The 22,774-nt window shown below is 38.1% G+C and overlaps 1 protein-coding gene across 2 annotated transcripts in view; it reads left to right on the forward strand.

Moving 5' to 3' along the window:
- CHODL (chondrolectin) overlaps positions 1–22,774 on the forward strand; it is a 461,377-nt gene that overhangs the window by 262,917 nt on the left and 175,686 nt on the right. The gene's annotated exons all lie outside the window — the stretch shown is intronic.

Here is a 22,774-nt window from a genome sequence, read left to right on the forward strand (position 1 = left end):
GTTCCAAATGGCTGGGGAGGGCTCACAATCATGGCAAAAGGCAAAGGAGAAGGAAAGGCACGTCCTATATGGCAGCAGGCAAGAAAGTGTGTGCAGGGGAACTCCTCTTTATAAAACCATCAGATCTTGTGAGACGTATTCACTATCACAAGAACATCGTGGGAAAACCTGTCCCCATGATTAAATTATCTCCCATCAGGTCCCTCCCACGACATGTGGAGATTATGGGAGCTGCAATTCAAGATGAAATTTGAGTGGGGACACAGCTAAACCATGTCAAATGGTGAGGTAATAAATAATATTTATTTTATAGAGTGGTTGTATTAAGTGATTTAATACATATACATTGTTTAGAATATTAAATGTATTAAAAAGCAGTTAACAGATATTATTGCAAATACATCGACTTTTGAATTAATCTTTTCTCATGCTTAGAACTTATTTCATTTCTGTTTATATTTTTATCAGTTAATATTCCCTATATGGCTATGAGTTTCTCAAAGATAAGAATGCCTTATTCATGTAACACAAATTACCATAGATTTCCACTATTCTTTACTACATATTACTTGCTTAGTGGTGTTTTGTTGTTGTTTATGTTCTTTTTATATATTAGGGAGTTTATGGATGTTGTCTCATTTAATTCTCAAAGAGCTTTATGAGCTAGGTAATATTTTCCACAACTCAAGAAGAAATGGAGGCTCAGAAATGTTAGATAACTTGTCTAAGGTCCTGCAGCTCACATGAATCAAACACAAGATTTGCACCCAGTCTGAATCAGAGCCCATGTTCATATCTACTATGCTACATGGCTTCTTTTTATTTGTTTATTTTCATATATTTAGGAGGTATAAGTGCAGATTTCTTACTTGCATATATTGTATAGTGGTAAAGCCTGAGCTTTTAGTATACCCATCACCTGAATAGGGAATATTGTACCCAATAGGTATTTATTTTAACCCTCATTTCCCTCCAAACGTTTTGTAGACTCCAGTATCTATTATTCTTCTCTGTTTGTCCATGTGTACTAATTGTTTAGCTCCCATTTATAAGTGAGAACATGTGGTCTTTAACTTTCTGTCTGAGTTATTTCACTTAAGAGAATGACTTCTAGTTCTAACTTTGTTGCTGCAAAAACACATGATTTTATTTTTCTTATGCCATAAAACACATGATTTTATGGTATATATATGGTATATATATACACCATAGAATATTATATATGTATCACAGATATATACCATAGAATATTATATATATATCACATATATACCATAGAATATTGTATATCACACATATACCATAGAATATTATATATGTATCACATATATATACACCATATTACCATAGAATATATGTGTCACATATATATACCATAGAATATTATATATACCATATATATGTGATAAATATAAAACTTGTATATACACACACATACATATACCATAGAATATTATATATAATCACATATATACCATATGTATATCACATTTTCTTTGTACAATCATCTGTTAATGGACACTTCAGTTGATTCTGTGACTTTACTATTATGAATAGTGCTGTGACAAACCATACAAGGGCAGGTATCTTTCTGATGTAATAATACCTGCTCTTGTATGTTTATCACAGTACTATTCACAATAGCAAAATAATAGAATTTGCTATAATCACAATAGCAAAATAATAGAATTTGCTATAATCCTACACAGTAGTGGGATTCCTAGATTGAATGGCAGTCCTATATTTAGTTCTTTAAGACATAGTCATACTGTTTTTCATAAATTTGCTACTAATTTACATTCCTACCAACAGTGTATAAGCATTCTCTTTTTCTCTGCATCCCTGCCAACATCTATTGTTTTCTGACTTTTTAATGACAGCCATTCTGTCCGGTCTAAGATGGTATCTCTTGTGGTTTTGACTTGCATTTCTCTGTTGATTAGTTATGTTGAGCCCTTTTTCATGTTTGTTGGCTGCTTATATGTCTTCTTTTGAAAATTATTAGTTCATGTTCTTTGCTCCCTTTTTAATTGGGTTATTTGTTTATTTCTTGTTGAACTATTTCTTTGTAGATTCTGAATATTAGCCCTTTGTTGGATGCATAGTTTGTAAATATCTTCTTTCATTCTGTAGCTTTTCTGTTTGTTCTGTTGATTGTTTGTTTTGCTCGTCAGAAGCTTTTAAGTTTAATTAAGTCTCATTTGTTTATCTTCATTTTTGTAGCATTTGTTTTTGAAGACTTGGTTATAAATATTTTGCCAAAGCCAATGTCCAGAAGAGTTTTTCCCAGATTTTCTTCAAGGATATTGATAGTCTCAAGTTCTATATTTAGGTCTTTAATTAATCTTGAGTTGATTTTTGTATATGGTGAGAGGTATGGGTTCAAGTTTATTCTTCTGCAGATGGTTATCCAACTTTCCCAGCATCGTTTATTGAATAGAATGTTCTTTCCTGAGCATATATTTTTGTTGACTTCATCAAAGATCAGTTGGTTGTAGGTATGTGGCTCTATTTCTGAGTTCTCCATTGTGTTCCATTGATCTATGTGACTATTTTTATTTTTATACTAGTACCTTCTGTTTTAGTCACTATAGCTTAGTAGTATAATTTGAAGTCAGGTAATATAATGCCTCCAGCATTGTTCTTTTTGCTTAGGATTGCTTTGACTATTTAAGCTCTTTTTTGGTTCCATATTAATTTTATGATTTATTCCCCTAATTCTGTGAAAAATGACATTGGTAACTTGATAGGGATTGCCTTGAATCTATGAATTGCTTTGGGCAGTACAGTCATTTTAACTACATTTATCCTTGCAATCTATAAGCATGGGATGTTTTCCCATTTGTTTATGTCATCTGCAATTTATTTTACTAGTGTTTTATAGTTCTCCTTATAGAGATTCTTTACCTCCTTGGTTAAATATATTCCTAGCTATTTTATTTGTTTTATAACTAGTGTAAATGGAATTGCCTTCTGATTTTGTCTTTGGCTGGATCATTATTAGTGTATAGAAGTGCCACTGATTTCTGTATATAGTTTCATGTCCTGAAACTACTCAATTCATTTATCAAATCTAAGAGTTTTTTTGGTGGAGTCTCTAGATGTTACTAGATATAAGATCATATATCATCAGTGAACAAGGATCATTTGACTTACTCTTTTCCAATTTGGATGTCTTTTACTTTTATTTTTTTCTTTCTTGATTACTCCAGTGAGAACTTACAGTACTATGTTAAATAAGAGTGGTGAAAGTGGGGCTGGGTGCGGTGGCTCACATCTGTAATCCCAGCAATTTGGGAGGCTGAGATGGGTGGATCACCTGAGGTCAGGAGTTCAAGACCAGCCTGGCCAACATGGTAAAACCCCATCTCAACTAAAAATACAAAAATTAGCCAGGCATGGTGATGCGTGCCTGTAATCCCAGCTACTTGGGAGGCTGAGGCAAGAGAATCACTTGAACCCAGGAGGCGGAGGTTGCAGTGAGCTGAGATTGTACCATTGCACTCCAGCCTGGGCAAGAAGAGAGAAACTCCATCTCAAAAAGAAAAAAAAAAAAAAGAGTGGTGAAAGTGGGCATCTTCTCTTGTTCCAGTTCTTAGAGGGAATGCTTTTAACTTTTCTCTGTTAAGTATGATGTTGGCTGTGGGTTTGTCATATATTGCCTTTCTTACATTGAGATATGTTTCTTCTGTGGCTAGTTTGTTGAGGAATTTTATCACAAAGCGATGCTGAATTTTATTGACTGCTTTTTCTGCATCTATTGAGATGATCATTTGGTTTTTGTCCTTAACTCTGTTTATATAATGGATCATATTTATTGATTTGCACATGTTTAACCATCTGTACATCTCTGGAACAAATCCCACCTGATTCTGGTGATATGTTTTGACTCTGTGTCCCCACCCAAATCTCATCTGAAATTGTAATCCCCATGTGTCAGGGGAGGGCCCTGGCGGGAGGTGATTGAATCATGGAAGCAGACTTCCCCTTTGCTGTTCTTGTATTAGTGAGTTCTCACAAGATCTGGTTGTTTCAAAGTGTGTGGCACTTACCCCTTCACTCCCTCTTTCTCTCCTGCTATGCCGTGGTAAGACATGCTTGCTTCCCCTTCACCTTCTCCCTTGATTGTAAATTTCCTGAGGCTTCCCAGTCATGCTTCCCATTAAGCCTGTGAAACTGTGAGTCAATTAAACCTCTTTTCTTCACAAATTACCCAGTCTCAGGTAGTTCTTTATAGAGGTGCAAAAATGGACTAATACAGAAAATTGGTGCCCAAGTGACCTATTGCTATAAAGATACTTGAAAATGTGGAAGTGACTTTGGAAATGGGTAATGGGTAGAGGTTGGAAGAGTTTAGAGGGTTAAGACAGGAAGATGGGGGAAAGTTTGAAACTTCCTAAAGACTTGTTGAATGGTTGTGACCAAAATGCTGATAGTGATATGGACAGTGAAGTCCAGGCTGAGGTGGTCTCAAATGGAGATAAGAAACCTATTGAGAACTGTAGTAAAGGTCACTCTTGTTATGCTTTAGCAAAGAGACTGGTGGCATTGTGTTCCTGCTGTAGAGATCTATGGAACTTTGAGCTTGAGAGAGATAATTTAAGGTATCCGGCAGAAGAAATTTCTAAGTGGCAAAGCATTCAAGATGTGACCTGGCTGCTCCTAACAGTGTACAGTCCTATGTGTTCACAAAGAGATGGTCTGAAATTGAAACTTATGTTTCAAAAGGAAGCAGAGTATAAAAGTTTGGAAAATTTGCAGCCTGACCATGTAGTAGGAAAAAAAAAAAAACTTTTCTGGAGAGAAATTCAAGCCACTGGCTGCAAAATTTGCGTTAGTAAAAATGAGCCAAATGCTAATTGCCAAGACAATGGATAAAATGTCTCCAGGGCATATCAGAGATCTTGACAGCAGTACGTCTTATCATAGGTCCAGAGGCCTAGGAGGAAAAAATTGTTTCATGGGCTGGGCCCAGGGCCCTGCTGCTCTGTGCAGACTTGGGACATGGCACCCTGTATCCAAGCCACTCCAGCTCCAGCCATGGCTGTTGCTTCAGAGGGTGCAAGCCCCAAGCCTTGGCAGCTTCCATGTGGTGTTGGGCCTGTGGGTGCACAGAAGGCAAGAGTTTGGGAACCTCCACCTACATTTCAGAGGATGTATGGAAAAGCCTGGATGTCCAGGCAGAAGTCTACTGCAGGGGTAGAACCTTCATGGAGAACCTCTGCTAGGGCAGTGTGGAATGAAAGTGTGGGGTTAGAGCCCCCACAGATTTCCCACTGGCGCACTGCCTAGTGGAGCTATGAGAAGAAGGCCACCGTCCTCCAGACCCCAGAATGATAGATCCACCAACAGCTTGCACCACCGGCCTGGAAAAGGCTCAGTCACTCAACACCAACCCATGAAAGCAGCCAGGAGGGGAGCTGTACCCTGAAAAGCCACATGGGCAGAGCTGCCCAAGACCATGAGAACCCACCTGTTACATCAGTGTGCCCTGGATGTGAGACATGGAGTCCAAGGAGATTATTTTGGAGCTTTAATATTTAATGACTGCCCTGATGGGCTTTGGACTTGCATGGGGCATGTGGCACTTTGTTTTGACCAGTTCCTTCTATTTGAAATGCAAGGATTTACCCAATGCCTGTATTCCCATTGTGTCATGGAAGTAACTAACTTGCTTTTGATTTTACAGGCTCATGGACAGAAGGGACTTACCTTGCCTCAGGTTAGACTTTGGACTTGGACATTTAGGTTAATGCTGGAATGAGTTAAGACTTTGGGAGACTGCTGGAAAGGCATGACTGCATTTTGAAATGTGAGAAGAACATGAGATTTGGGAGAAGCAATATGGTTTCGCTCTGTGTCTCCACTCAAATCTCATCTTCAATTGTAATCCCATGTGTCAGGAAAGGGGTTTGGTGCTAGGTGATTAAATCATGGGGGTGGACTTTCCCCTTACTGTTCTTGTGATAATGAGTGAGTTGTCATGAGATATGGTTGTTTGAAAGTGTGTGGCACAGCTCCCTTCTCTAACTTTCTTTTGCTCTCTCATGGTAAAATATACTTCTTTCCCTTTCATCTTCTACCGTGATTGTAAGTTACCTGAGGCTTCCCAGTCATGCTTCCTGTTAAACCTGTGAGTTGCTTAAACCTCTTTTCTTCATAAGTTACCCAGTCTCAGGTAGTTCTTTATAGCAGTGTGAGAACAGACTAATACAATGGTGGATTATCTTTTCAATGTGTGGTTGGATTTTGATTAACTAATATTTTGTGAGAATATTTCCATCCATTTTCATCAGGGATATTGGTTGTAGTTTCCTTTTGTGTGTGTGTCCTGGTATGTTTTTGGTATCAGGGTAACATTGGCCTTGAAAGAGTGAGGGAGAATTCTCTTCTCAATTTTTTTTTTTTGGCATAGTGATATGGCTTGGCTGTGTCCCCACCCAAATCTCATTTTGAATTATAATTCCTATAACCCCTGACATGTCATGGAAGGGACCTGGTGGGAGGTGATTGAATCATGGGGTTGATTTCTCCCATGCTGTTCTCATGATAGTGAGTCAGTTCTTATGATACCTGATGGTTTTATAAGTATCTGGCATTTCCCCTGCTGGCAATCATTCTCCTGCTGCCCTGTGAATAGGTGCCTTCCACCATGATTGTAAGTTTCCTGAGGCCTCCCCAGTCATGCAGAACTGTGTGTCAATTAAACCTCTTTCCTTTATAAATTACCCAGTTTGGGTATTTCTTCATGACAGAATTAGAACTGACTAATACACATAGTCTTAGGATGACTGGTATTAGTTCTTCTTTGTATGTTTGGTAGAATTCACCTGTGACTCCCTCTGGTCCTGGACTGTTTTTGTTGAGAGTTTTTCTTTGTTAAATTACTGATTTGGTCTTACTACTTACCATTGGTCTGTTCAGGAGTTTTATTGCTTCATGGTTCAATCTTGAAAGATTGTATGTTTCCAAGAATTTATTCATTTTGTCTATGTTTTCTAGTTTGTGAGCATATAGTTCTTCTTAGTCTTTGATAATCTTTTGTATTTCTGTGATATCAATTGTAATGTTTTCTTTTTCGTTTCTTACTGTGTTTATCGGGATCTTTTCTTTTTAACTTGGTTAGTGTAGCTAGTGTTTTACCAATTTTGTTTATCTTTTTGAATAACCAACTTTTTATTTAATTGATCCTTTGTATTTTTTGTCTCTATTTCATTTAGTTCTGCTCTGATCTTTGTTATTTTTTTCCCTTCAAACTATAGGTTTAGTTCTTGTTTTTTGTAGTTCATTGACATGTGGTGTTAGGTTTTTAATTACTGATCTTTCTACTTTTTTGATGTAGGTATTTAATGCTAAAAACTTCCCTTTTAGCACTGCTTTTGCTGTATCCCACAGGTTTCGGTATATTGTGTTGTCAATTTAACTCATAGAGAAAAATTTTAAAATTTCCAGCCTAACTTCTTCATTGACCCAGTGATCATTCAGGAAAATAATGCTTAATTTCCATATAGTTGTATAGTTTGTGAAGGTCTTCATTGTATTGATGTCTGGCTTTATTCCACTGTGGTCTGAGAAGATATTTGATATAATTTTGATTTTTTTAAAAAATTTTAAGACCTGTTTTATGGCCTAATACATGGTCTGTCTTGGAGAATGTTCCATGTGCTGATGAGAAGAATGTGTATTCTGTAGTTGTTGGATATAATTTTCTGTAAATGTCTGTTAAGTTTATTTAGTCTAAAATCCAATCTAAGCCTAATGCTTACTTGCTTATTTTCAGTCTTGATGATCTGTCTAGTGCTATGAGAGAGGTGTTAAAGTCCCCCACTATTATTGTATCGCTATCTCTTTTGTTGGGTCTAGTAATAGTGTGTGTGTGTGTGAATCTGAGTGCTCCAATGTTGGGTGCATGTACACTTAGAATTATTAGAATCTGTCTTTGAATTGATCACTTTGTCATTATATAATGATCTTTTTTATTACTATTTTAAATTTAAAATATTCTATTTATTTAAATATAGGTAGTCCTGTTTGCTTTTGGTTTCCATTTGTGTGGAATATCTTTTTCCACCCCTTTACTTTTAGTTTACATGTGTCTTTACAGGTAAGGTAAATTTCTTGTGGGCAGCATATAGTTAGATCATGTTTTTTTGATTCATCTTCCAATCTGTAACTTTTAAGTGGAGAATTTAATCCATTTACATTCAAGGTTAATATTAATAGGTGAGGCTTTGTTTCTGTCATATTGCTAATTATTTTAAAGTTGTTTTATAAATTCATTTCTTTTCTCTGTCTTTTTGTCTTTGTGGTTTGATGAAATTCTATCTTATTGGCGTTTGATTCTTTTCCTTCTTTGTGTGATTGTATTATGAATATTGTGAGTTTTATATTTTCATGTGTTTTTATGATGGTGAATAGCAACCTTTCATTTCCATGTTTAAGATGCCTCTGAGCATTTCTTCTAGGTCTGGTCTAGTGGTGACAAATTCCTTCAGCATTTGTTGGTATGGGAAAGACTTTATTTCATTTATGAAGCTTTATTTGGCAAGATACGCAATTCTTGGTGGACAGTTTTTTACTTCCAACAATTTGAAAATGTCATTCCATTCTCTTCTAGCCTGGAGGTTTTCTGCTAAAAAGTCCACTGTTAGTCTGATGGGATTTCATTTATAGGTGACTATATGCTTTTCTCTTTTTAATTTTAAAAAACTTTTATTCACTTTGACTTTAGACATTTCAAATATAGTATGCTGTGGTGAATTCCTTTTTGTATGTATTTGACTGGGGATTGGTGGGCATTCTATGTCTGGATTTCTGACTCTTGCTAGACATGGGAAGTTTTCATTGATTATTTTCTTAAATAGATTTTCTGAGCTTTTTATTCTCTCTTTCCCCTAGGGAATATCAATAATTTGTGACTCTGATTGTTTTATGTGATTCCAGATGTCTTGAAGACTTTGTTCATTTTTTTTTTTTTTTTTTTGCCTGCTTGGATTAGTTTTAAAAAAACTGTCTTTAAGTTCTGAGATTATTTCTTCTTCTTGCTCTAGTCTATAATTAAAGCTTTTGAAAGTCTTTTGTATTTTCTTCAATGAATTTATTTCCAGAATTTCTGCTTTTGTTTTCCTAAAGTTATTTATCTTCTTGGTAAATTTCTCACTTATATTCTGAATTGATTTTCTGATTTCTTTGTATTGGTTTTCAGATTTCTCTTGCATTTGATTGAGCTCCTTTTAAATCAATATTTTAAATTTTTATCTGGCATTTCAAGGAATTCTTTTTAAATGGAGTATGCTGCGAAATAATCATTGTAGTCCTTTGGTAGTGTCATATTTCTCTTTTTTTCATGTTTTCTGTATTCTTCCATTGATATCTGTTCATCTGGTGTAGCAGTTACAAGTTTTAATTATAGGGCAGAATTTTTTCCTGAAGATGTATGTATGTTGTTGAGTCAGTAGTATACTTTGGCTTTAATTTTGTGTGATTATGATAGTGTAATCTTTGTATGACTACTTTGGTTGTACACAGGGTCAGTGGTATCTGTAATTTCCTCAGTGGCTTAGGGTACAGTTATTAGATGAGGTTGTGGTGAAGTTTTTCTGGGAATTTTATCACCAACTGACCCAGTCTTTTGGCCCCAGTGGTGGAAGCAGTTGGGTGAATGTGTCTGTTTCTGGGCCCCAGAGCAACAACCACTAACACACTGGCTCTGGTGTTAGTGGTTTCTGAAGGGCTGATTCTTGGGCCTCCAGATATCTTGCTTATAAGCCAGTAGTGAGAGTGGTAAGCCAAGTGTGTGGGTGGGTTCTCAGACCCCTGGGCAGCTGGTGTCATGCAGGTGATTGCAGTGGCAGTGGTAGAGCAATCCAGTGGGACCCAAGCAGTCCATATTGGTGTTCCTGGTAGCTGTGATAAGTTGGGTGAGCTAGTCCTCAATCCTACAGTGGCCTGTGGCAGAGCACTGGGTATTTTTCTAAGTGTGCTTAAGAGATCTTGGTCTTCCCTGTCCATCCCTCAGCTGGGTGGTGGCCTCAGCTGCATCACCTTGAACTTGGCCCATGTTAAAATGGTGCCAGTCATGGGCTTGTGGCCAGATAGGGCCCCACACTCAGGTGAGCAGCCTGGGTAAGAAGCTGTATAAGAAGTGTGGTCTGCTCAAATCTCAGTTTCACGGAAGCCCATAGCAGGGAAATGGATATTGTCCTAGGTACTCATAGGAGAGTCCACTTTCCCTGCCCCTCTTTGGCTGGGTGGTGACTGCTGCTGCATCACCCTGAACTCAGTCTGAGGGTGAGGTGCAGCCCACCCTCTAAATCTCTGAAAATAGCATGGTGGTCATGTGACAAGGGATGGAAAGGCCCCTCAAGCAAGCAGGGGGGCAAGAAGCTGTGGGTAATGTAGTCCATTTGCATCTCAGTCTCACAGCAGCCCATTGCAAGGCAGTGAGTATTGTCCTACATATACGGCATAGGAGAGCTGGGCCCCCTGTCCTTCCTTGGCTAAATGGGAGCTGCAGACATGTCAGCTTAAACTCAGCCTGAGGGTGGAGGGCAGCCTGGAATTAAACTCTCAAAATGACAGCTTGAGGGGAAGGGCTCCTCCCAGGTAAGCAGTGTGGGAAGAAGTTTTGTGGAATGTGGCCTGCTCACATCTCAGTCTCACAGCAGCCTATTGCAGAGTATTATCCTAGATGTGTTTAGGAGGGCCTGTGTGTTAATCCATTCTCCTGCTATTATAATAACATACTTGAGACTGGGTAGTTTATGGAGAAAAGAGGTTTAATTGACTCATAGTTCTGCAGGCTGTACAGGAGGCTTGTCTGCAGAGGCCTCAGGAAACTTGCAATCATGGCAGAAGGGGAAGAGGAAGGAGGCACAATCTTCACATGGTAGAGCAGGAGAAAGAGGACAAGCGAAGGGGGAAGGGCTATACACTTTAAACCACTAGATCTTATGAGAACTCACTCACTATCATGAGAACAGTAAGGGGTATGTTCACCCCCAGGATCTAGTCACCTACCAGGCCCCTCCTCCAACAGTGATGATTACAATTTATTATGAGATTTGGGTAGTGACACAGAGCCAAACCGTATCAGCCTGGTTTCCGTGAGGACCAGAGAGGGTGAGGTCTTTTGTGGGTATGCAACATGGGCGAGAAGATGTGGGAAGTGCAGTCTTCTCATGTCTTAGTCTCAACAGCTGCTCAAATCAGGGCAGCAGGGTCACTTCCAGGGGTGTGCGAGAGTCTCACCCTCCCTCCTTGGAGCAGTGCAGTGGTCGCAGCCATGTCTGTAGATCCCGATATCTAGCCTTTCAAACTTGTACCCTGCTGAGGCTGCTCTTGGTCTGGGTGCCCATGGGATTCTCTGTGGGTTCCCTTTCTGGAGCAACATCTGTGTGCAATCTTTAGGCAGCAACATATGTCAGACCCAGTGGGTCAAGGGTTTTTGTTGTACCCAAGATCACAAAAGCCAAGCCCTGGGGTTTTCTCTCTTACTGTTTCGCTGCATCTAGGAATCTCTCCTGGCTATCTGTCAATTTCCAGATGGGCAAGCTGCCTCAAACCCTTTCCTTACTTCTGTTGATTTCCATCTCTTCTCTGGTGAATGTTAGCATTCTCTCATAGACAATCTGTTTGAAATGTGAGTATCTACTTACTATTCTGATTCTTCTCCATGGATGAGGCACATACTACCTGCATTCAGTAAGTCACTTTGATCCAAAATCTGGCTTCTTTTTGCTATTGTACAGGAGGAGCAATGGATTGGTCAAAGTGACTAGAGTGCCAGTGAGTTAAATACGCATGACTAAAAATCAGCACTCCTTACCTAGCCTGTTCTCAGTAAGGTCTTGGTTCTCAGTAGAGTCTGCCAAATGGGTTAATTTATATTAGAGGAGGCTGCACCTGCTCATCCCATCTCATGTGCATTCACCTCCTCCTGATGGGTACTCTTTTTTCCAACTTTCCACGGCCACCTTTGCTTGAAGATTCAGCTATAAATCCTTTTTCAAACTTGACAAGCACAGTCTTTCAAAACATAACCCTAACTTATTTTACCAGTTTTGTTGCTCACATAACTCTGTATTGTGTGCTTTAGCTAGTAGACAATTTGATGCTTCCTTTTCAAATCTTTTGTTTATCCTGTTCTTACTGTTAGCAATTTCCTCTCTCTAGCTATCCTCTCTTCTCTCTTATCTCTTTTTTATTTTCTTGTTATTTTTGAATATATAGATATTATTTATTAATTTATCTGTTTTCATCAGCTTTATAACATTTATTTGTCATTTATAAACTTTAGAACTTTGTTAGAAGCTTAATTTCTCTTCTGTTTTTATAGTGAGTAGAGAGAATTATTTTCACATTTATATTGCTCTAAATCATGCTAGCCAAGGAATAATTTATATCATTAATTTATAACAAAATCTGTTTGTCACAGCATGTGAAACATGAAAACACCATATAGAATGACACAATATATTCTATTCTATTTTCTAAATAAACATATGGATGCATTTTATTTTATAACTTGAATTATATTATCTCTATTACCTATTCAAGGATATGAAATAGTTTTTACTTTCTGCTTCAAGACTACAGATTGAGCTCATGTGGTGCATATCTTTTCTTTCTGAGACACCATTAAAATGACAATAAAGAAACAGAAAGCTTTTAAACTTACAACAAAGAAGAGGATAGGAGAATTCTACAGGAAACAGGATATTTCAACACATTTATTGCAAATAGAAATGAGATAAATGAGTTTATCTTGATGAACCAAAGCATAGGAAGCTTCCACTGTAAATATTTATGAAAAGTTTTACAGTGAAAGAGGGTTACAGACTAACAGATTGCAAGATAAATGAATAGCAAGAGTGAAAAATGAGTCCTAAATTAGTGGCATTAATTGGTGGTTTTCTGGGGTCATCATGAAAGTACTCAACAACTGATACAATAAACAATATGAATTAGTCAGGTGGATATTCACAATAAACATCAAACAATAACCCTATCAGTGCATACTGACTAATTACAACTCTTGTATGCTTACACATGTAACAGTTTACTTGAGCACAGAATGGCTGGAAGCTTAGAAACAGAAAAACAAAAACATAAAACGTGGGCAGAACCCAAAACCAATGTTAGGAGCTGAATAGGGGTACCTAGAGTGGATAATATGTCTTTTGTCTATTTAGAAGACCCTGGTTCTGTGTCAAGGATGCCTATTTATAGTGGAGCCAAGAGCCTGCTGGTCAACAAGCCCTGCCAGGGTGCTAAAAACATTAGGCATTTGAGAAAGGCTTGAAACATAAAAGAGAAAGATGAAGATGATTGAACAGGATAACCATGTCCTAGGGGAAATAGAGATATTTCAGGTAATAGAAGATAACTTAAAAAATATTTCAGTTGAGAAGTTCAAAATAATTGAAATATATTACATCCCTAAAATAACAACAGCGTGCAAAGAAATTCAGAAAAGAATCTAAAATAAAGTGGAGGAAGTCTGCCACAGGGAGAATGAAAGAGGAATATAGAAAACATGAAAAGGAAAATTAAAAAAATGTAGAATATAACTTTGTTTCAGAAACTTGCTGTTATAATTTCCAGGAAAAAAAAAAAAAACTAAGGCAGGTTACAGTATATTCAAGCTATAGGGGCACAGCAAGATGGCAGAGTAGAAGCCTACATCATATGTCCCCACTGATGGAACACCAAATTTTAACAACTATCTGCACACAGTAAAGCACCACCACAAGAACCCCAAATCAGGTGAGCAGTCACAGGACGTGGTTTTAACTTCATATCATTAAAAAAGGCATTGAGGACAAAACAGCCATCTTGAATCACAGACACCACCACTGCCCCATTTCCTGGCAGTGACCATCTGACCTGCAGTGAGACTCTGTGCACTTTGGGGAGGGAAAGCACAGCAACTGGGGGACTTTGCATTGATCTCAATGTTTCCCTGTCACAACAGAGAATAAAACCATGCTTGGCTTAGCCAGTCCCCACATACAGAGGGAACATTTGGACCAGCCCTAGCTAGAGGGAATTGCCCATCCCAGCAATTGGAACTTCAGTTTCTCAGCAAGCCTTGGCACCATGAGCTGAAGTGCTCTGGGATCCCAGGTAAACCTGAAAAGCAGTCTAGGACACAAGGACTGAAATGACTAGGCAACTCACTGCTAGGCTGGGCTTAGAGCCAGTGAACTAAGGTGGCACATGACCTAGGGAGACTCCAGTAGGTATGGTTAAGGAAGGGCTTGCACCATCTTTCCCTCAACCCCAGGCAGTACAGCTTATAGCAATGAAAGTGACTCCCTTGCTTCTGCTTAAGGAGAGAAGAGCAAAGTGTATGGAGGACTTTGTCTTGTCTCTTTAGGTACTGGTGCAACCACAGTAGGATAAGGCACTGAGGACTCATGAGCCCCCCTCTCCAAACCCTAGCTCCCAGACAACATGCATCTTAGATACCACCACAACCACAGTGAGGTAGAGAAACAAGCTGGGCGTTGCGGTCCTCAAATCCAGGCCTAGACTTGTGGACAACATTTCTGATCCTGTCCTGTGCAAGAAAGGAGCCCACTGCCCTGAAGAGTGAGTCACAGGCAGCATTCACCACAAGCTGATGAAAGAGCCCTTGGGCTTTAAGCAAACATTGCCAGTAGCCTGGCGGAATGCCCCGTGGACCAGTAGTGGTGGTGATGGCTGCAGGGAGAGGCTCCTCTGCCTGTGGAAAGGGGAAGGAAAAGTGGGAAGGACTTTGTATTGTGGTTTGAGTGCCAGCTTAGCTACAGTAGAATAGAGCAACTGGTAAATTGCAGAAATTTTCGACTTCAATCTCTGGCTCCCAGGCAGCATCTCTGGACACATTCAGGCCCTGGGGGAATTCACCATCCTGGAGAGAAGGGCCTTGGGCAAGGCCCAGTGCTGTGTTGGTTTCAGGTCTAACCCAGAGCAGTTCCATTGTTGGTGGCCACGGAAATGCTTACATCATCACACCCCCAGTTCCAAGTGGCTCAGTAGATGGAGAATCTATATGTTTGTGAGAAAGTAAGGGGAAAAAAACCCCCCAAAGTCTCTGCCTGGTAATCCAGAGAATTCCTTTGAGTCTTATGCAAGACCACCAAGATGGTACCTCTGTGAATGTGCAAAAACCACAGCATTATTAGGCTTGGGGCCTAAGTCCCATTAAATACCTGGAAAGCCTTCCCAAGAAAGACAGGCACAAACAAGCCCAGACTGTGAAGACTACCATAAATAGCTAACTCTTCAATACCCAGACAATGAAGAATATCTACAAGCATCAAAACCATCCAGGAAAACAAGACCTCACCAAATGATCTAAATAAGGCACCAGGGACTAATTCTGGTAAAACAGAGATATCTGGCCTTTCAGACAGAGAATTCAAAATAGCTGTGTTGAGGAAACTTGAAGATAACACAGAAAATGAATTCAGGATTCTATCAGATACAGTAAAAAAGATTGAAATAATTAAAAAGAATCAAGAAGGAATTCTAGAGTTAAAAAATGCAATTGACATTCCCAAGAAGGCATGCCTTTTAGTAGCAGAATAGATTATGCAGAAGAAAGAGTTAGTGAACTTGAAGACAGGCTATTTGAAAATACAAAGTCAGAGGAGACAAAGAAAAAAGAATACAAAACAGTAAAGCTCACTTATAAGATCTAGAAAATAGCCTCAAAAGGTCAAACCATAGAGTTCTTGGCGTTAAGGCCTCTTCTTCTTTAAAGAAGAGGTAAAGAAAGAGATGGGGTGGGAAATTTATTCAAAGGGATAATAACAGAAAACTCCCCAAACCTAGAGAAAGATATCAACAACATTCAAGTACGAGAAGGTTATAGAACACCAAGCAGATTGATCCCAAAGAAGACTACATATAGGAATTTAATCAAACCCCAAAGGTCAAGTATAAAAAAGGGATCCTAAAAGCAGCAAGAGAAAAGAAACAAATAACATACAATGGTGCTTCAATACATCTGGTAGCAGACTTTTCAATAGAAACCTTACAGGCCAGGAGAGAGTGGCATGACATATTTAAAGTAATGAAAGAAAAAACACTTACCCTAGAATAATGTATTAAGTGAAATATCCTTTAAGCATGAATGAGGTGTAAAGACCTTCCCAGGCAAACAAAAGCTGAAGGATTTTATCAACACCAGACCTGTCCTACAAGAAATCTAAAGGGAGTTCTTTAATCTGAAAGAAAGCAATGATAATGAGTAAGAATAAATCATTTAAAGGTACAAAAGTCAGTGGTAATAATAAACACACAGAAAACCACAGAACAGTATAATACTGTAATTGTGGTATGTAAATTTATCTTAAGTAGAATAAATTATGAACCAATCAAAAAGAATAACTACAACACATTTTCAATAAGTAGTACAATGAGATATAAAGATAAGCAACAACAAAGTTAAAATGCAAGAAAATAAAGTTAGAGTTTTTATTAGTTTTCTTTTTGCATGTTTGTTTATGCAATCAGTGTTAAGTTGTCATCAGTTTAAAATAATAGATTATATGACAGTATTTGGAAGTCTTATAGTAACATCAAATTGAAAAACATACAATGGATACACAAAAATAAAAAGCAAGAAATTAAAGCATACCACCAGAGAAAATCACCTTCACTAAAAGACAGGAAGGAAGGAAAGAAGAAAGAGATGACTGGGAAACAACCTGAAAACACATAACAAATGGCAGGAGTAATTCCCCACTTATCAATAATAACATTGCATGTAAATGGACTAAACTCTCCAATAAAAAGATGTACATTGGCTGAATGGAAGATCCAATGATCTTTGCTTATAGGAAACACACTTCACCTATAAAGATACACATAGACTGAAAATAGAGATGGAAAAAAGATATTCTATTCCAATGGAAATAAAAAAAGCAATAGTGTTATACTTATTCAAACAAAATAGATTTCAAGACAAAAACTGTAAGAAGAGACAAAAAAGGTCACTATATAATGATAAAAGGATCAATTCAGCAACAGAATATAACAACTTTAAATATATATACACCAAATACTGGAGCACCCAGATATATAAAACAAATATTATACCTAAACAGAGAGATATATCTCAATACAATAATAGCTGGAGAGTTCAACACCCTACGTTCCACATTGGACAGACCTAGACAGAAAATAACAAAGAAGCTTTGGACTTAATCTGCACTATAGAAAAAAATTGGCCTAAGAGATATTTACAGAAAATTTTATCCAATGGCTACAGAATACACATTCTTCTCCTCAGCACATAGATTATTCTCAAGGATAAACCATATGTTAGGTCACAAAACAAGTGTCAAAACATTCAAAAATTGAAATAATAAGCATCTTCTCTAACGATAATGGAATAAAACTAGACACCAATAAAGAGGAATTTTGGAAATGATGAAAACACATGAAAATTAAACAATATGCTTCTGAATAACCAGAGAGTCAATGAATAAATTAAGAAGGAAATTGAAAACTTTCTTGAAACAAATCATAATGGAAACATGACATACCAAAACCTATGGGATACAGCAAAAGCAGTACTGAGAGAAATTTATAGCTATAAGTGCCTACATAAAAAAAAAAGCTTAAAAAACCTAATAACACATCTTTTTTAAAATTTTTTTTATTTTTTATTATTATACTTTAGGTTTTATGGTACATGTGCACAATGTGCAGGTTAGTTACATATGTATACGTGTGCCATACTGGTGCGCTGCACCCACCAACTCGTCATCCAGCATTAGGTATATCTCCCAATGCTATCCCTCCCCCCTCCCCCCACCCCACAACAGTCCCCGAAGTGTGATGTTCCCCTTCCTGCGTTCATGTGTTCCCATTGTTCAATTCCCACCTATGAGTGAGAATATGCAGTGTTTGGTTTTTTGTTCTTGCGATAGTTTACTGAGAATGATGATTTCCAATTTCATCCATGTCCCTACAAAGGACATGAACTCATCCTTTTTTATGGCTGCATAGTATTCCATGGTGTATATGTGCCACATTTTCTTAATCCAGTCGTCTATCATTGTTGGACATTTGGGTTGGTTCCAAGTCTTTGCTATTGTGAATAATGCTGCAATAAACATACGTGTGCATGTGTCTTTATAGCAGCATGATTTATAGTCCTTTGGGTATATACACAGTAATGGGATGGCTGGGTCAAATGGAATTTCTAGTTCTAGATCCCTGAGGAATCACCACACTGACTTCCACAAGGGTTGAACTAGTTTACAGTCCCACCAACAGTGTAAAAGTGTTCCTATTTCTCCACATCCTCTCCAGCACCTGTTGTTTCCTGACTTTTTAGTGATTGCCATTCTAACTGGTGTGAGATGGTATCTCATTGTGGTTTTGATTTGCATTTCTCTGATGGCCAGTGATGGTGAGCATTTTTTCATGTGTTTCTTGGCTGCATAAATGTCTTCTTTTGAGAAGTGTCTGTTCATGTCCTTCGCCCACTTTTTGATGGGATTGTTTGTTTTTTTCTTGTAAATTTGTTTGAGTTCATTGTAGATTCTGGATATTAGCCCTTTGTCAGATGAGTAGGTTGCGAAAATTTTCTCCCATTTTGTAGGTTGCCTGTTCACTCTGATGGTAGTTTCTTTTGCTGTGCAGAAGCTCTTTAGTTTAATTAGATCCCATTTGTCAATTTTGGCTTTTGTTGCCATTGCTTTTGGTGTTTTAGACATGAAGTCCTTGCCCATGCCTATGTCCTGAATGGTAATGCCTAGGTTTTCTTCTAGGGTTTTTATGGTTTTAGGTCTAATGTTTAAGTCTTTAATCCATCTTGAATTAATTTTTGTATAAGGTGTAAGGAAGGGATCCAGTTTCAGCTTTCTACATATGGCTAGCCAGTTTTCCCAGCACCATTTATTAAATAGGGAATCCTTTCCCCATTTCTTGTTTTTGTCAGGTTTGTCAAAGATCAGATAGTTATAGATATGTGGCGTTATTTCTGATGGCTCTGTTCTGTTCCATTGATCTATATCTCTGTTTTGGTACCAGTACCATGCTGTTTTGGTTACTGTAGCCTTGTAGTATAGTTTGAAATCAGGTAGTGTGATGCCTCCAGCTTTGTTCTTTTGGCTTAGGATTGACTTGGCGATGTGGGCTCTTTTTTGGTTCCATATGAACTTTAAAGTAGTTTTTTCCAATTCTGTGAAGAAAGTCATTGGTAGCTTGATGGGGATGGCATTGAATCTGTAAATTACCTTGGGCAGTATGGCCATTTTCATGATGTTGATTCTTCCTACCCATGAGTATGGAATGTTCTTCCATTTGTTTGTATCCTCTTTTATTTCCTTGAGCAGTGGTTTGTAGTTCTCCTTGAAGAGGTCCTTCACATCCCTTGTAAGTTGGATTCCTAGGTATTTTATTCTCTTTGAAGCAATTGTGAATGGGCGTTCACTCATGATTTGGCTCTCTGTTTGTCTGTTATTGGTGTTTAAGAATGCTTGTGATTTTTGTACATTGATTTTGTATCCTGAGACTTTGCTGAAGTTGCTTATCAGCTTAAGGAGATTTTGGGCTGAGACAATGGGGTTTTCTAGATATACAATCATGTCATCTGCAAACAGGGACAATTTGAGTTCCTCTTTTCCTAATTGAATACCCTTTATTTCCTTCTCCTGCCTAATTGCCCTGGCCAGAACTTCCAACACTATGTTGAATAGAAGTGGTGAGAGAGGGCATCCCTGTCTTGTGCCAGTTTTCAAAGGGAATGCTTTCAGTTTTTGCCCATTCAGTATGATATTGGCTGTGGGTTTGTCATAGATAGCTCTTATTATTTTGAGATACGTCCCATCAATACCTAATTTATTGAGAGTTTTTAGCATGAAGGGTTGTTGAATTTTGTCAAAGGCCTTTTCTGCATCTATTGAGATAATCATGTGGTTTTTGTCTTTGGTTCTGTTTCTATGCTGGATTACATTTATTGATTTGTGTATGTTGAACCAGCCTTGCATCCCAGGGATGAAGCCCACTTGATCATGGTGGATGAGCTTTTTGATGTGCTGCTGGGTTCTGTTTGCCAGTATTTTATTGAGGATTTTTGCATCAATGTTCATCAAGGATATTGGTCTAAAATTCTCTTTTTCGGTTGTGTCTCTGCCCGGCTTTGGTATCAGGATGATGCTGGCCTCATAAAATGAGTTAGGGAGGATTCCCTCTTTTTCTATTGATTGGAATAGTTTCAGAAGGAATGGTACCAGTTCCTCCTTTTACCTCTGGTAGAATTCGGCTGTGAACCCATCTGGTCCTGGACTTTTTTTGGTTGGTAAGCTATTGATTATTGCCACAATTTCAGCTCCTGTTATTGGTCTATTCAGAGATTCAACTTCTTCCTGGTTTAGTCTTGGGAGGGTGTATGTGTCGAGGAATTTATCCATTTCTTCTAGATTTTCTAGTTTATTTGCATAGAGGTGTTTGTAGTATTCTCTGATAGTAGTTTGTATTTCTGTGGGATCGGTGGTGATATCCCCTTTATCATTTTTTATTGCATCTATTTGATTCTTCTTTTTTTCTTTATTAGTCTTGCTAGCAGTCTATCAATTTTGTTGATCCTTTCAAAAAACCAGCTCCTGGATTCATTAATTTTGTGAAGGGTTTTTTGTGTCTCTATTTCCTTCAGTTCTGCTCTGATTTTAGTTATTTCTTGCCTTCTGCTAGCTTTTGAATGTGTTTGCTCTTGCTTTTCTAGTTCTTTTAATTGTGATGTTAGGGTGTCAAATTTGGATCTTTCCTGCTTTCTCTTATGGGCATTTAGTGCTATAAATTTCCCTCTACACACTGCTTTGAATGCATCCCAGAGATTCTGGTATGTTGTGTCTTGGTTCTCGTTGGTTTCAAAGAACATCTTTATTTCTGCCTTCATTTCGTTATGTACCCAGTAGTCATTCAGGAGCAGGTTGTTCAGTTTCCATGTAGTTGAGCGGTTTTGAGTGAGATTCTTAATCCTGAGTTCTAGCTTGATTGCACTGTGATCTGAGATAGTTTGTTATAATTTCTTTTCTTTTACATTTACTGAGAAGAGCTTTACTTCCAAGTATGCGGTCAATTTTGGAATAGGTGTGGTGTGGTGCTGAAAAAAATGTATATTCTGTTGATTTGGGGTGGAGAGTTCTGTAGATGTCTATTAGGTCCGCTTGGTGCAGAGCTGAGTTCAATTCCTGGGTATCGTTGTTGACTTTCTGTCTCATTGATCTGTCTAATGTTGATAGTGGGGTGTTAAAGTCTCCCATTATTAATGTGTGGGAGTCTAAGTCTCTTTGTAGGTCACTCAGGACTTGCTTTATGAATCTGGGTGCTCCTGTATTGGGTGCATATATATTTAGGATAGTTAGCTCTTCTTGTTGAATTAATCCCTTTAACATTATGTAATGGCCTTCTTTGTCTCTTTTGATCTTTGTTGGTTTAAAGTCTGTTTTATCAGAGACTAGGATTGCAACCCCTGCCTTTTTTTGTTTTCCATTTGCTTGGTATATCTTCCTCCATCCTTTTATTTTGAGCCTATGTGTGTCTCCGCACGTGAGATGGGTTTCCTGAATACAGCACACTGATGGGTCTTGAGTCTTTATCCAATTTGCCAGTCTGTGTGTTTTAATTGGAGCATTTAGTCCATTTACATTTAAAGTTAATATTGTTATGTGTGAATTTGATCCTGTCATTATGATGTTAGCTGGTTATTTTGCTCATTAGTTGATGCAGTCTCTTCCTAGTCTCGATGGTCTTTACATTTTGGCATGATTTTGCAGTGGCTGGTACCGGTTTTGCCTTTCCATGTTTAGCACTTCCTTCAGGAGCTCTTTTAGGGCAGGCCTGGTGGTGACAAAATCTCTCAGTATTTGCTTGTCTGTAAAGTATTTTATTTCTCCTTCACTTATGAAGCTTAGTTTGGCAGGATATGAAATTCTGGGTTGAAAATTCTTTTCTTTAAGAATGTTGAATATTGGCCCCCACTCTCTTCTGGCTTGTAGGGTTTCTGCCGAGAGATCCGCTGTTAGTCTGATGGGCTTCCCTTTGAGGGTATCCCGACCTTTCTCTCTGGCTGCCCTTAACATTTTTTCCTTCATTTCAACTTTGGTGAATCTGACAATTATGTGTCTTGAGTTGCTCCTCTCGAGGAGTATCTTTGTGGCATTCTCTGTATTTCCTGAGTCTGAATGTTGGCCTGCCTTGCTAGATTGGGGAAGTTCTCCTGGATAATATCCTGCAGAGTGTTTTCCAACTTGTTTCCATTCTCCCCGTCACTTTCAGGTACACCAATCAGATGTAGATTTGGTCTTTTCACATAGTCCCACATTTCTTGGAGGCTTTGCTCGTTTCTTTTTATTCTTTTTTCTCTAAACTTCCCTTCTCGCTTCATTTCATTCATTTCATCTTCCAGAGCTGATACTCTTTCTTCCATTTGATTGCATCGGCTCCTGAGGCTTCTGCATTCTTCACATAGTTCTCGAGCCTTGGTTTTCAGCTCCATCAGCTCCTTTAAGCACTTCTCCGTATTGGTTATTCTAGTTAAACATTTTTCTAAATTTTTTTCAAAGTTTTCAACTTTTTTGCCTTTGGTTTGAATATCCTCCCATAGATCAGAGTAATTTGATCATCTGAAGCCTTCTTCTCTCAGCTTGTCAAAGTCATTCTCTGTCCAGCTTTGTTCCATTGCTGGTGAGGAACTGTGTTCCTTTGGAGGATGAGAGGCACTCTGCTTTTTAAAGTTTCCAGTTTTTCTGCTCTGTTTTTTCCCCAT

The sequence above is a fragment of the Pongo pygmaeus genome, chromosome 22 (genome assembly GCF_028885625.2).
Source record: "Pongo pygmaeus isolate AG05252 chromosome 22, NHGRI_mPonPyg2-v2.0_pri, whole genome shotgun sequence".
NCBI classification, from domain to species: Eukaryota; Metazoa; Chordata; class Mammalia; order Primates; family Hominidae; genus Pongo; species Pongo pygmaeus.